Genomic DNA, 14,312 nt, shown 5'->3' with positions numbered 1-14,312 from the left:
GATTTTGTTTTGGACTAAAAAATGTTTTATACTGAATGCCCCTTAAAATCAGAAGTCACTGCTGATTTTTTTTAAAGCATGAGTTGGCATGATTTAGAAAGGATACACTTAATGAAACAGTCAGGATTTTTTTCAGGAAACAGACACTCTGTATAATAGTATAGTATAATAATATAATAATAATCTGAACAGAGAAAATTTAATACTCTATAACACATATGAACGAATTAAAGGCTAATGCCTAGTAAGATGCATAGAGCAACTTTCCAGAAAGTAGGAGTAAGACATAGAGAGAAGTTACTCTCCACAGGGCTGAAGAAATGAATAAACTTGTAGGAAGTCCCTTTGCTCCATGCCAAGGCTATGTGGTTCAATGTGTGGCAGAGTTCCCTGAGGTGATACAGGCTGAGCTTGGAGCAGGAAGCCATCTGCTAGCTGAACAGTAACTCTCACTGGATGCAATAACTGCACCACTGGCAAAATATCCAGTGACACAAACCTTCCTACAAGATTCTCTGACAAGTTTCTTCTTGTTGGAAAAATAGCCTTGAAATCAGGAAGACAAAGCTCTTCCTTGTGTTACCTTCCCTTTCGTACCCTAACACTGTGGCCTAACACTGTGTCCACTTCCAACAGATATTTGTTGTGTTTAGCTACAGTGCCAACAAGCAAGGTAGAAGGTAGAGACAGGGCTCAGAAAGACTAGATCTATAACTTGTGTAGTTAGTGACATGAAGTTTATACAGAAGCTGAAGCAGCTGGAAAAGAAGCATGGAGAGAGACATGCTGCTGACCATGGTCCTAAAATGTGGCTGTTCATGGGGATGAAGGAAATGGGATTAGAATGGTGTGCAGGGGTAGAAGAGATGTGCATTCTGGTTGAAGAGAGCAAAGGAAAGAAATGGGGATTTGAGATTGGTTGGTGCCTCTATAAGAATAACATGTTTGTAGCTGGGCACCAGTACCTTGTGCCTATGCCCTTAATCCCAGGTACTCAGGAGACTGAGATCTGAGGATCCCAGTTTGAAGCCAGGCTGGACAGCAATGGCAGTGTGGCTCTTACCTACACAATTAATCACCAGAAAGGCCAGGAACTGTGGCTCAAGTAGTAGAGGAATGTTAGCCTTGACCAAAAAAGCTCAGGGACAGCACCCAGGTTGTGAGTTCAAGCCCTAGGACTGGCACTAAAACACACACACACACACACACACACACACACACACACCACACCACACCACACCAACCAACTAATCAACAAAAAGACATTTGGTTTCAAAAGAAGACAATACATTCTTTTTAAAAATTGTGTCAATTTATGATACTTGTGGAATATCCTGACAAACTTCAAAAATGCCTTGGAAAAAACACACGACAGATTCAAAGGTATGTCTTGGGTTTATACATTTCTATGAGTTTTAAAAACACCCACATGTAAAGAGGAATAACCAAAACAAGTTCTGGCTTAAGGGAAATTTGAACCAAGTTTTCTTTCAGAGAGCAGTTTTGCTGACATTCATAAAAATCTTTAAAAATTCAACTTAATCTTGGAGTTGTACTATTTTTCTTTTAATTTAGATTAAGGCCTGCACCAATGTGTACTGAATACTTTTTCTCATGTGTTCTTCTATTTCTTTTTACAGAAAGAAACATTTTTTGCAAGTATGTAATTCTCAAATGAATCAAATTTCTATAAGAAGATTAGGAAATATACTATTTTGCACATGATAGCATTTTATTGAGGGGCAAAGATTGGCTTGACATTTAGAAATCCAAAGACAGAGGTAGGACCGACAGAGACAAAAAACAATAAAATTATTTTCGCCAAGATTTATTTCTTAGTTGTATTAGATTTTCATCATGTGACAAAATACTTGTCATAAAAAGTTGACAATGGAGAAAGGATTTATTGTGGTTCATGATTACAGAAGTTTCACTCCATAGTTAATGGGGCCAATCACCTCAGGGTGTACTGGAAGTAGAGATTGTGTGTGTGTGTGTGTGTGTGTGTGTGTGTGTGTATGTGTGTATATGCATGTGTGTGTGAAAGAGAGAGAGAGAGAGAGAGAGAGAGAGAGAGAGAGAGAGAGAGAGAGAGAGATCTATCTACCTCCTATCCTTTGAAAACACCCAAAACAGCACCACCAGTTGAGGATCAAGCCTTTAAAAATGAGCCTGTGGGGGCTATTTCATATTCAAGATGTAACAGTTGTATTTTATGAATAATTGTTTCCTATATATGTCTTCCTTCTTCTTTTGTACTAATTCCTTAGCAGATATAGGAAAGACATCAAGAGTTATTTATTTACAGTTTAAGAACAGTTTATCAATAAAAGTCTCATTTAAATTTATTCCATGAGTCCTTATTAAATTCACCATTATATTTAATAATTATGAGCCAACACAAGCCTAGCTGATCCTTGGAACCAGCATGGAAAACACACACTGTCCTTGAGGAACTTATGATGTAAATGAAGAAAAATATAGGAAGAATACATCTCAATAAACTTGATTTAGTGTCTAAAGTGGCAATCCATCATCTACTCACATTCTTCCATTCTGAGTGACCCTTTGAACTGAGGAGTCAGGAAGTACCATCCATTTTTTCCACCAAAGTTTGTGAACTTGTTGGGTATGAATGTATGTGTGGGCTAATCAGAACTTCAATAGTACTTACAGGCAGAAATCAAATAAATGTTCACACATTATATGGAATTATACCACAGGGAATATCAAAATAGCCTAAAACTTTATAAACTTGAAATGAATGTTGTGAAGAATAACAAGTTAATCTTTCACAGAATGCTTTGAAGAAAAGAAGTGCCAGCATAAGTGCTAATTATTATTATTAGCCCTGCAACCTTTTTTCTTTTCCCTTTACTGTTAGTTCTATTAAAAAAAAAAAACAACAACAACAACCTGCTTAACTTTAGTGAAAATTGTTGTTCTTTGGGTGAACATTTTTCCAAGTTTTTAGTATATTTGTCTATTAATATTTTCTTTTCACATTAGTTTAAAACAATGTTATATCATAGGAAAACTTATTCCCACCTTCCATTATGTTTGCTACATATATTTTTTGAATTCTTTCTTTTATTTTTAATAAGTGATTTGTGACATATATAAATATATACATTTAAATATATTTGTCTTGTTTATTTTATCGAATGTTTCTTTACAATTTCAGTTGTGATCTTCCACATAGCAAGAAATTCACCTTAAACATATACGCATCCATGTATATTTTCTCTCAAGACTAACGCTTTACAACTTTGAGCTCTACTTCTGGTTTTCTGGTGGCTAGCTAGATGTAAGAGTCTCACAGACTTTCCTGCTCAGGGCTGGCTTCAAATTGTGATCCTCAGATCTCAGCCTCCTCAGTAGCTAGGATTAGAGGTGTGAGCCAACAGCACCTAGTCATTCAGTGATTCTTTCCTTTTTTAAAGTTTGGGTGTATCCAGAACCAAGTTTATATTAATCATGAAGCAGGAATTCATTTCACCACCACTACCACCTGTACCACCACTACTACCTTCTGTACATTATGTCCAATTCCCAACTTTTGCCTCAAGCAATGAACAAGTTATGTAACTGAATCTCAGAACACTTCTGGTCCTAGATGAAATTTTTCTATTTTCCAGATTCTTTTAAAAAATCTGGTCTTTCTTGGGGGTTGAATTCAGGGCCTGGCCACTGTTGCTGAGCTCTCATGTTCAAGGTTAGCGCTCTAGCACTTGAGTCACAGCTCCATTTCCGGTGGTTAATTGGAAGTAAGAGTCTCATCGACTTTATTGCTTGGGCTGGCTTTGAACAAGAATCTTAAGATCTCAGCCTCCTGAGTAGCTAGAATTACAAGCACAAGCCACCTGTGCTCAGCTCCGCCCATACTCTTCATTCTTTTTTGTTTGTTTTTGTTTTTTAATTTAATTTTATTGTCAAGGTGATATACAGAGAGGTTACAATTACATCCATTTTTCTTGTTTTTCTCCTACTTTCCCAATTTTTTTTTTCCTCCCTTTGAGGAACCTCCATACTGCTTTCCAGAGAAGATGAACAAGTTTACATTCCCACCAACAGTCTACTAGTGTTCCTTTTCATTCACATTCATGCCACCATCAGTTATTATTTTCATTCTTGACAATGGAGGCTCTAACTGGGGTAAGATGGACTCTCAGTGTTGTTTCAATTTGCATTTTTTTCTTTATTGTCAAAGTGTGATACAGAAGGGTTACAGATTCATATGAAAGGCAGTGAGTACATTTTTCGTTCTACTTGTTACCTCCTCCCTCATTTCCCCCTCCCCCTCCCCTTCCCTTTTCCCCCCAAGTGTTGTGCAGTTGGTTTACACCAAATGGTTTCTAAGTGTTGTTTTTTGAATGGTTTGTCTTTTTGTTCTTTGTCTCTCAATTTTGATATTCCCTCTTCCTTCCCCAGTTCTATTAACCGGAACAGACAATATCCAGGTTACTCGGATGTAGTACAGTGGCAGCGAAGGTAGAGCACAGGAAGGGACTGCAAGAGAAACAAAACTAACCACTCAGTTAAACAAACAGACAAGGAAAAAGAGAAAAAAAGTAGTACGAATTCACATAGCATGTTGAGAATAATTACAACAGTGGTATAACTTTTTTGTAACGTGGAGTTCATTTCACTTGGCATCTTCTTATGTGGCCATATGGATGTAGTTATTGGGGTATTTTGGTCTTCTACCATGACTAGCCTATTCTTGTACTAGCTATTCCCTATGAGGGACACCATAGGGTTTATGTTTCTTTGGGTCTGGGTCACTTCACTTAGTATGATTTTTTTCCAAGTGCTTCCATTTCCTTACGAATGGGGCAGTCATTCCTTTTGATGGAGGCATAGAATTCCATTGTGTATATGTACCACAATTTCCTGATCCACTCGTCTACTGAAGGGCATCTAGGTTGGTTCCATGTTTTAGTGATGAAAAGTTGTGCTGAGATGAACATAGTTGTGCTTGTGGCTTTAGTGTGGTCTTGCTTGTAGTCTTTTGGGTAGATGCCCCAAAGTGGGGCTGCTGGGTCTTAGGGGAGCTCAATGTTTAGCCTTGTTAGGAACCTCCACACCGCTCTCCAGAGGGGTTGAACAAGTTTTTATTCCCACCAACAATGTAGTAGAGTTCCCTTTTGGCCTCATCCTCTCCAGCATTTGTTATCATTAGATTTCCTGATAATAGACATTCTTACTGGGGTGAGGTGGAATCTCAATGTTGTTTTGATTTGCACTTCTTTTATGGCCAGTGATGTAGAGCACTATTTCATGTGACTCTTGGCAATTCTCATTTCCTCTTCAGAGAAGTCTCTTTTTAGGTCTTTAGCCCACTTGTTGAGAAGGCTGTTGGTTCTTTGATTGTTTGTTTTGGAGGAGTTTAACTTTTTGAGTTCTGTGTATATTTTAGATATCAGGCCTTTGTCTGTTGTATGGCTGGTGAAGATCTTTACCCAATCTATGGGCTTTCTATTTATCTTGGAAGCTATTTTCTTTGCCCAGCAGAAGCTCGGCAGTTTGATACAGTCCCACTTGTCCAGCCTTTCTTTGATTTGTTGGATTTCTGGGCCTTTGTTGAGGAAGTTTCTTCCAGTTCCAAGGAGTCCTTCAGTTTCTACTTTCTTCTTGCAGAGTTTTCAGGGTGTCTGATTTTATTTCCAGGTCTTTGATCCATTTGGCCATACTCTTCATTCTTACAGGAAGTAAAGATAGAAAGTGAGGCCTAGCTTCTCTCAGGTGCCTATGCCCCTATTCTATCAGATCATTTAGGATGTTGATGTCTGTATATATGGAAAAATCACTTCTTTCATAGTTCCCTTTCATGTTTCCCTTGAGGGCAGAGCCATGTGTCATTTATCTATTTAGTACAGTACCTAGTGAAGCAATGTATATTTTGTCACTTTATATGTATGTTTACCACCTTTGGGGGAAGCCAATCATACATTCAGAAGCCTAGCTGGGATTATAAACTAGCAAGATTAAAAAAAGAATCAGGACTAGATGACTAAGGATATTAGCATTTTAAAGTGGCCACAGGGAGGATTGTAGAAATTTCTTTTCTCAAGATGCCATTATCCCAAATATTTTGGTACTCTTCGTTTGGAATTGCTTTCAGAAGTACTTGCACAAACCATTTTAAGAGCTAGTGTCATTACTTCTTGTCACATTTTATATGCAGAAAAGAGCATAAGAGACCAAAAGTGGGAAATAAGCCCATGAGAGCTCTCTGTGGAGGTGTGCATAAGGCTCAGAGACTCAATGAGTTAGGAAACCCATTGCAATAACGTGAAGCAATCATCCTAATGCTTTGAACACCCACACAAACTTGAGAAACACTGAAAGCTTAAAGAACACTTTCAACTTAGAATTTTTGCTGTATATTATTGCTTGTATTAAAAAAAGAACCATGTTTAAAGACATTCCCTGAAGAAGAAAAGGAAACAAATGGAGAGAATAAACAGAAACACACACACACACACACACACACACACACACACACACACACACTCACACCTCTGTTTGTTTTTTTCTGGTAGCTTAATTAAATGTTCTAAAAAGTAAAACAACAACAGCAACAACAACCACAAAATCAAACACGTCATCCCTGGCTTCTAGTTGCTTCTTCCTCTTTTCTTCCATACTCAATAATAGCCAAACATTTTTTGCTTTCTTTCCATCTTTTTCTAATTAACTTGACTGATAGTGAAGGAAAGGAGGGATATTAGATACTAGGTAGTTAGAACATGTCTTTGACTAAAACGCCACAAGCTTATGTGTCTTTCTCTAGCTCATGTGTCTTTCTTTTACTTAAGGCTTGAATTAGTTTGCTAAGGCCTCTGTAACCAGGTACCACAAACCAGGTGGTTTAACCATCAGAAATCAACTGTCTCATAATTATGGAGACTGGAAGTCCAATATCGATACCACTTTTTGGGGGCTGAAAGACTTCTTTGTGTCTCTCCTTAGCTTCTGGTAGTTTATTGGCAGCCTATGGTGTTCTTTGGTTTGCAGACATGTCACCTTGAGCTCTGCCTTGATTTTCATGTGATGTTTTCTCTGTTTGCTTGTCTTTTTCTTCTTCTGGGTTGGATTAATGCCCACTCTAATGATTTCGCTTGAATTTACTACCTCTGTAAAATCCTATCTCTAAATAATGTCACATCTGGAGCTCCTAGGAATTAGGACTTCAACATACAAGCTTGGGATGTCACAAATCAGCCTACAAAGAAGCCTCAAGGGGAGCTTTGGGGAAACAGAAAGCCCAATAGCTTGGTCTACTGTGGCATATATGGGTAGGAAGTTGATTCTCTCATAAAATGTTACACTAATAAGGGGTCTAAAAAATCTTTTTCGTATCCTTCTCGGGTAGATTTTTATTGCAGCTTATTTGTACCTATATTCTGACACCATTTTTTACAGTTCTTTATTCCTCATCAAACAACAGACTGCGTAGAAGTAGTAACTAATTCATCTTTGTCTCTACTTCTTAACCTGGCACAATATTTTGCATATTACATATATATCCAATAATTACCACTGAATCTATACATGCCTATGCAGATTTTATAGTTACAGAGTTCAAAAAATTAGGAGCCACTTGAGCCATACCTCCAGCCCCAGACTCATTTTAATTACCATATTGGTCAGGGAAGGTAAGGCTAAGACGCAATATCCAGCCCTCACTTGCGGTGATTTAATACAAGAAGGTTTACTTTTTGCTTAAGCTCTTCTGCAGTTCTAGAAGTTCCTCAAGGTTGTCATCATTCAGGTTGGATATAAACATCCCAGACTACCCTCTCTCAGCATTAAGTATCAAGGTTTTGAGTGGTAGAGGAAGAGATCAAGAAGAAACCTACATGGATCTTCCATGTCCCAGCTTAAAAGTGTGCTGGTCTATTGCCAGAACTTGTCAATAGCACTAGGCAACTGCAATTAGATTGATAAACATTATCTTCTATGTGTCAGGATGGGTCAAAGAACTAGAAATATATATCTCTAGTAATGCCTATCTTGAGCACAATTGTTTTTAATTGTAAAAATATACCTTGTATAGCATTGGTATCTTTTAAGTCCTTTTCTATATTTGAGGTGCTCATATCTAGGCAAAAAGAAGTACTAGAGACTACATTTCTATGTTGGGCCAGAGGAACACAGGAGTGACCAAATACATATGAAATATGCTCATTCGGGGACAAATGTCTTACAGAAAATAGAACAGGATAATATGGTGAAGAATAACATCTCTGTCATCTCACTGAAATTATATTCCATAGTCTTTATTACAAATGTCATGCTTACTTTAATCTTACATATAACACAGACTGTAGAGTTTGTTCTTATACAATATTAACTGACGGCTCAATTGAACTGAGCCTTCAAAAGACTGGAATTTAGACCCTAGGTTCAATTCCCCAGCACCACATATACAGAAAACGGCCAGAAGTGGCATTGTGGCTCAAGTGGTAGAGTGCTAGCAAAAAACAGAAGCCAGGGACAGTGCTCAGGCTCTGAGTCCAAGGCCCAGGACTGGCAAAAAAAAAAAAAAAAAAAAAAAAAAAAAAGACTGGAATTTAGAACCTGCTATCACACATTTTAGGTTTAAAGTGAACTCATGAGAAAATTCACACAGAACATTTACAAAAGAAAAATAATTTTTAAATTTAAAAAAGAAACAAAAATCACGTCTCATTTCCATGATCTATTTCTTATAACAAATCACCCCCAAACCAATTGCAATCCAATGACCAATTATGAGTCTGGGATCTGAGCAGAGTGTGGTGAAGGGAAGGGAGTTCATTTGTGTTCTACATCTGGTGGGCTGGAATATCCAAGATGTCTTTTGCATCCATTTGACTGATGACTTAATTGGATGGCTCTCTGAGCATTTTTGTTTCCATGAGTCCTCTCTTAGTGGCTCGCTTGGCCTTCCACATTGAATGACAGCTGGGTTTCAGGATGGAGCTTGCCAAAAGGATAAGCCCAAATGTGTAACTGCTTATGAAACCTTTGCTTGCATCACACTTGGTGTTACTACCCAGACCAAAGCTAGTCACATAGGCAACACAAGGACATGATGGGAGATATGGTTTGTTGTGAGTTACCAAAATACCTGTTTATTACTGACCTGAAATAATTCCCGTTTCTTCCATTGTACAAGCAATATATTCTACTCTTGTTGAGACCCCACACCCACCCCCAAGCTTCAGTCCACGGGAGCATTTACTCAGGCTTGAAATCTAGAATCTAATTGTCTATAACAGGACCAGGTAAAGATTAAGCTCCTTAGGTGTAGCTGTTTTCAATCCAAGTGCCTGTGGTATATGAAGTTATATTTACTCTTCTTGGCCATCACCACTAAATACAGTAAGTGAATAAAGGAAGAGGCACTGTAATAGTCTCTTCTTCAAAAGGGGAAAATAGCAGAAATGCTAGTCTTTTGAAACCATGAAATCTAGATAGGAACACATTTTCATCTTGGTGAAGGTAGAATTCTGTTATCTGAAAGTGGTTCTCCATAGCTCATGCTGACAGTTGAGTCACTTTTTCCAGTCTTAGTCCTATTCGTAATAGGTTGAGAGCCCGGGGGAGAGAGAGTTCTTTTCATTTTGAAATGTCTCTCTCTTTAAGTCTGATCTGGCAATTGCTTATACAATACAATTTTCTTTAAACTTTGTGAATTTTTTATAAAGCTCATTAAAGGTTCACTTCATTAGACAAAAGTCAGACTTTCAAAGCTCTATAAGATTGACCCTTTTAAATTTTCTCTTTGAGTCAGGGTGCTTAATATTTTTAGAAGGTCTTTGTTTTTGCCAACCTCCCATCGAAGACAGTATGTGGCAAGCCCGGAAGATTGACAGAAGCTCTTTGTTTATCCAAGAGTTATAATGCAGTGCCCTAATTCTTTCTGATGTCTCACAAATCATGTCTTTAATTTGATTTTTGCTTTGAGGCCCTGTTATACTGGTGTGGCTCTGGAACTGATGTTCTTCCTCAGGCAATTTCTTAGTTCGAGATTATTTTCCCCCAAAAAGCACTAGGGATAAAGAAGAGTTTTGTTTTTGATTCCCCCAACTCAGCGAAAGTGCTTTGCATTTTCTTTAAACTCTACAGAAAAAAAAAAAAGTTGATTCCTGTAACTTACCTTAGGCACCTAGATGATAGGTGCTACCTTCAACATTCTGCATGTCTATGTCCATAGCTAGCTCCACAAGTTAATTAGGCATCTTTTCTATTTTCCAAGTTACCCTGGGTGATGATTTTAGTAATTAGTCTGCCCATACATAACTTCAATTTTTATTTCTCAAAGCAATTTCCTCTGTGCCCTTCTCAATACCACTAAGAATCTTCTAGAGGCTCATTAGGTCTCATTTCTTTGCCCAATATGTCTTTTCAGGTTGTTGTTGTTGTTGTAGCTACTGCTACAATACTTAGGGTATCAGTTCCTAACTTCTACATAATTTTTCAGGAAAGTTTCACTGTTTTTGCCAGCACATAACTCAGGTTACATTTCTTCTAGTTTCCAATAGGTGTTAACTTACCTTCCATTGTCCAATACCACAACTCAAACAAAAATCTCTTCCATGTTATATCCTTACAGCAATAAATACACATTTAATTTGGTCCCTGTACGTTCTAGACCAACATTTATAGCACTACACACACAGTCCTACTTGTAGTTATTAAATTCCTTAACACTCAAAGTAGTAATCATACAACATATTTATTCTTTCCTTCTTTCCCTTCTTCCCTCCCTTCCCTCTCTCCCTCTTTCCCTTCTTTCCCTCTTTCCTTTCCTCCCTTCTCCTCTCCTCTCCTCTCTTTTCTTTTTCCTTGCTCCCTCTCTCTCCCTCCCCCTTCCTCACTTCCTGCCTGGCTTTTGCTATGTAGCCCAGGCTGGATCCTACTTGTGATCCTTCGCCTCAGCTTTCCCAGAGCTGAGATTACACTACGCCCAGCTAAACATTAGCTTCTTAATGTATTAAAAAATACATTATTTAAGAGGTCCTGGTGCCTCACACCTGTAATCCTAGCAACTTAGGAGGCTGAGATATGAGAACTGTGTTTCAAAGCCACCCAAGCAGGAACGTCCAGGAGATTCTTATCACAGAAAAAGCCACAGGATAAAAAGACAAACCAATGCAATAGCAATACTTACAAAACTTTATGGTGTAAACCAACTGTACAACTCATGGGCGGAGGGGAGGGAAGTGGGAAGGGGAGAGATGGGAGGGAAATGGAGTTGATAACAAGTACGATAAGAAATGTACTCACATTGCCTTACGTATGAAACTGTAACCTCTCTGAACATCACTTGGCAATAAAGAAATGAAAAAAAGAAAAAGCCAGAAGTGGAGCTGTGACTCAAGTGGCAGCGTGCTATTCTTGAGCAAAAGGAGCTCCAGGACAGTGCCCAGACCCAGAGTTCAAGGCCCAGAACTGGGGGGTGGGGGGGGGGAAGCACTATTAACATCTGGCTAGCCTTCATAACGACAAGTTATATTGTCCTGGCTACCAAGAAGATATAACTATTCATGAGGTAGTTTTTGTAATTAAAACAAAAATACATTCCTATTGGCAAAGGCAGGTCCAATTGGCTGTCTGATTTGCTTTGCTTTGAGCTCCCATTGAAGGTTAGGAAAAGTTAGTTTTTTTAATGCTTTTTTTTTTTTTTTTTTTTTTGGCCAGTCCAGGGGCTTGGACTCAGGGTCTGAGCACTGCCCTGGCTTCCTTTTGCTCAAGGCTAGCCCTCTGCCGCTTGAGCCACAGCGCCACTTTTGGCCATTTTCTGTATATGTGGTGCTGGGGAATTGAACCCAGGGCCTCATGTATACGAGGCAAGCACTCTTGCCACTAGGCCATATCCCCAGCCCCAGTTTTTTTTAATGCTTTTTGAGAACAAGATAAAACTCAGAAACACTGAAAGACTTTTTTGTTTTGTTCTGCTGCTACCTAGGTTTTCTTCTTTTTCTTTAAAAGGAAATAAAAATAGAAAGTAAAAGTGTTCCCTTTCTTTAGGGGTAGTTAGGTGTGAAACAGCTTAAAACCACCATCTAAACAGTTATGACAAAGCTACTGCTTTTTTTTAGGGAAGGAAGGTATAATCCTATTATCTTTGTGTGGTTATCAGCACCACTTGAAATTCCAATTAGTGTAGCTAATCACCATGGGTTCCTTTGGTATTTAGCTGGCAAACAGCAAAGTCTAATTAATACTTTGGAGTGGTAGGTAAATGACATTTATTTTACTCCTGTAGACACATTTTCTAAGTAAAATTCTGATTTGGGGCTTGTTTCACTGTAAATGGACAATTTATAAAACAGGAATAACAACAACAAAAATAATTCTATATGAAATTAACAAAATAATATCGTTAGTGATTTATCCAATTTGAAAGGACTGAGAGGTCCCAGGGGGAAAAGTAGGTTCTTGGCTGGGCAGTTAAAGGTAGATTTCTCATCCATTGACTGTTTAAAAATGAAATTTATGAAACAGGAAAAGGCAATATTCATTTATGCTCAGATTTGCACTGCTAAAGATTCGTCACCATTTAACTCTCTAACAATGATTTATTTGGTTAGAAACAGGATAAAATGTTATTAATAACCTGGCTCTGAGGTTTTTAATGCAAATGACTTAGTCGAAGGTCCCGGTCAAGTTCATTATAATAACCTGGGTGATTTCCAGGCAACATAATATCTTCCCTGTAGCTAGTGGGCATTCTAATTGTAAACTGGAGCTTGGTGAAGGGGCAATACCTTTTTTATTCCTATGCAAAAGTCTTCTATTAGCACCTCCCCACACCTCCAAGCCCCACCCAGTCCTGCCCCAGTGAGCTACTGGAACTGACTGGTTGAATACCAGCTTCAAGTAGGAGGGGTAGGCTTGACCCAGTGTTTGCTTATTGCCTGATGTTGGCTATAGTTACCTATGTACCCCTTAGAGAAAGAAGCACACAGGTTCTTAACTTCCTATGACTTCCAAAGAATACATTTTGATGGTGGATCAATACCATCCTCTCAATGTAGGGAGACAGGTGCCACAAGACTGATATGAATGGGAAGAGTGAGGAGCTGATCTACTTCAAGGCTGCTTCCCTTAGGCCTGGTGGATCCCTATGCTTGTGTCCCAGAATAACCTGTTCAGAATTAAACAGTGGCTTTGTTCTTCACCCCTGGGAAAAAAAAAGTCTATATTTGCAGAAAGTACCAGAGTTTCTAAACCAGAAAAGGTTGCAGAGAAGAATAATGAGTCTCAAAGAGTTGCAAATTTCTTTGGTTTTTAAAGAACTGAAAGCCTTTGACTTGGTGCTGGTCTGGGGAAAGGGAAGGCTTATTTTAAGAGTAGAATTCTGTGTTTAATTTTTGGGAATATGAAAGAGCTGAATGTTTACTTGGGAAGGGATTTGAAACCTTTTGTAGGCTTTTTGAGTGTTGCAGATAAAGGCAATCGGAAAGGCAGTTCTTAGGCAAAGTAGTTCTGCTAGCAGCTCTCACAGGAACCAAGAGCCTCTCCCTCAACGTGTGAGCATTATTCTGTATAATTATGGATATTTTCACTTCCAAAAATATTTTTTTTTCTAGAAGCAGCTCTTTCAAAGACTTTCAATTCTGTGTGTCATTATCAAATAATCTTTTTTGTACTGGGGTGTTTATTATTGGATTGCAACAACGATAAAGCTCTAGGGGTTTTGTCTCCTTTGGTATGCTAATTAGGCCATTTCCTTTTGATCTTTTTCTTACTGAAAAGAGTGAAAAGCTATCTCAGTAGGGAATCTCAGTGCTGTACATTCATCTCCTCATCTCCATAATCTGAGGATCAGAGGAAGACAACAATTTCATCCATGAATGAGAGCTTCTAGGAGCTTTAGTTAGAGCTTGCTGTTGCCCAGTAATCCCATTGGCACCCCAAGTTGGGCAATTTTAGGAAGATGTGGGGAAGGGGAAGGCACAAATATTTCTATGACAGAGTGAGCACAGTTGTTTTTATTTCTTCCCTAAGCAGAGCATTCAATCCATGCAAATCTATGTCATTTTGCCAGTTTTTAACTTTTAGATTTCTTCATGTTTTTAGTGACAATGACTGAATACTTAGCTTGAAGAAAATGGCCTGAGAATGTGGCCTCCTATACAGGAAACCCTGGGTTCAATTCCCCAGCACCACATATATAGAAAAAAAATGGCCAGAAGTGGCGCTGTGCCTCAAGTGGCAGAGTGCTAGCCTTGAGCAAAAAGAAGCCAGGGACAGTGCTCAGGCCCTGAGTTCAAGGCCCAGGACTGGCAAAAAAAAAAAAAAAAAAAAAAGAA

At 38.5% G+C, this 14,312-nt stretch overlaps 1 pseudogene; it reads left to right on the top strand.

Moving 5' to 3' along the window:
* The first annotated feature begins 731 nt into the window (after positions 1–731).
* Positions 732–14,312, top strand: part of LOC125347577 — a 59,567-nt pseudogene continuing 45,986 nt past the window's right edge.

Source organism: Perognathus longimembris, chromosome 3, assembly GCF_023159225.1.
Source record: "Perognathus longimembris pacificus isolate PPM17 chromosome 3, ASM2315922v1, whole genome shotgun sequence".
NCBI classification, from domain to species: Eukaryota; Metazoa; Chordata; class Mammalia; order Rodentia; family Heteromyidae; genus Perognathus; species Perognathus longimembris.
The sequence above is the reverse complement of the archived record's forward strand: the minus strand, read 5'-3'. Positions and strand labels throughout refer to the sequence as shown.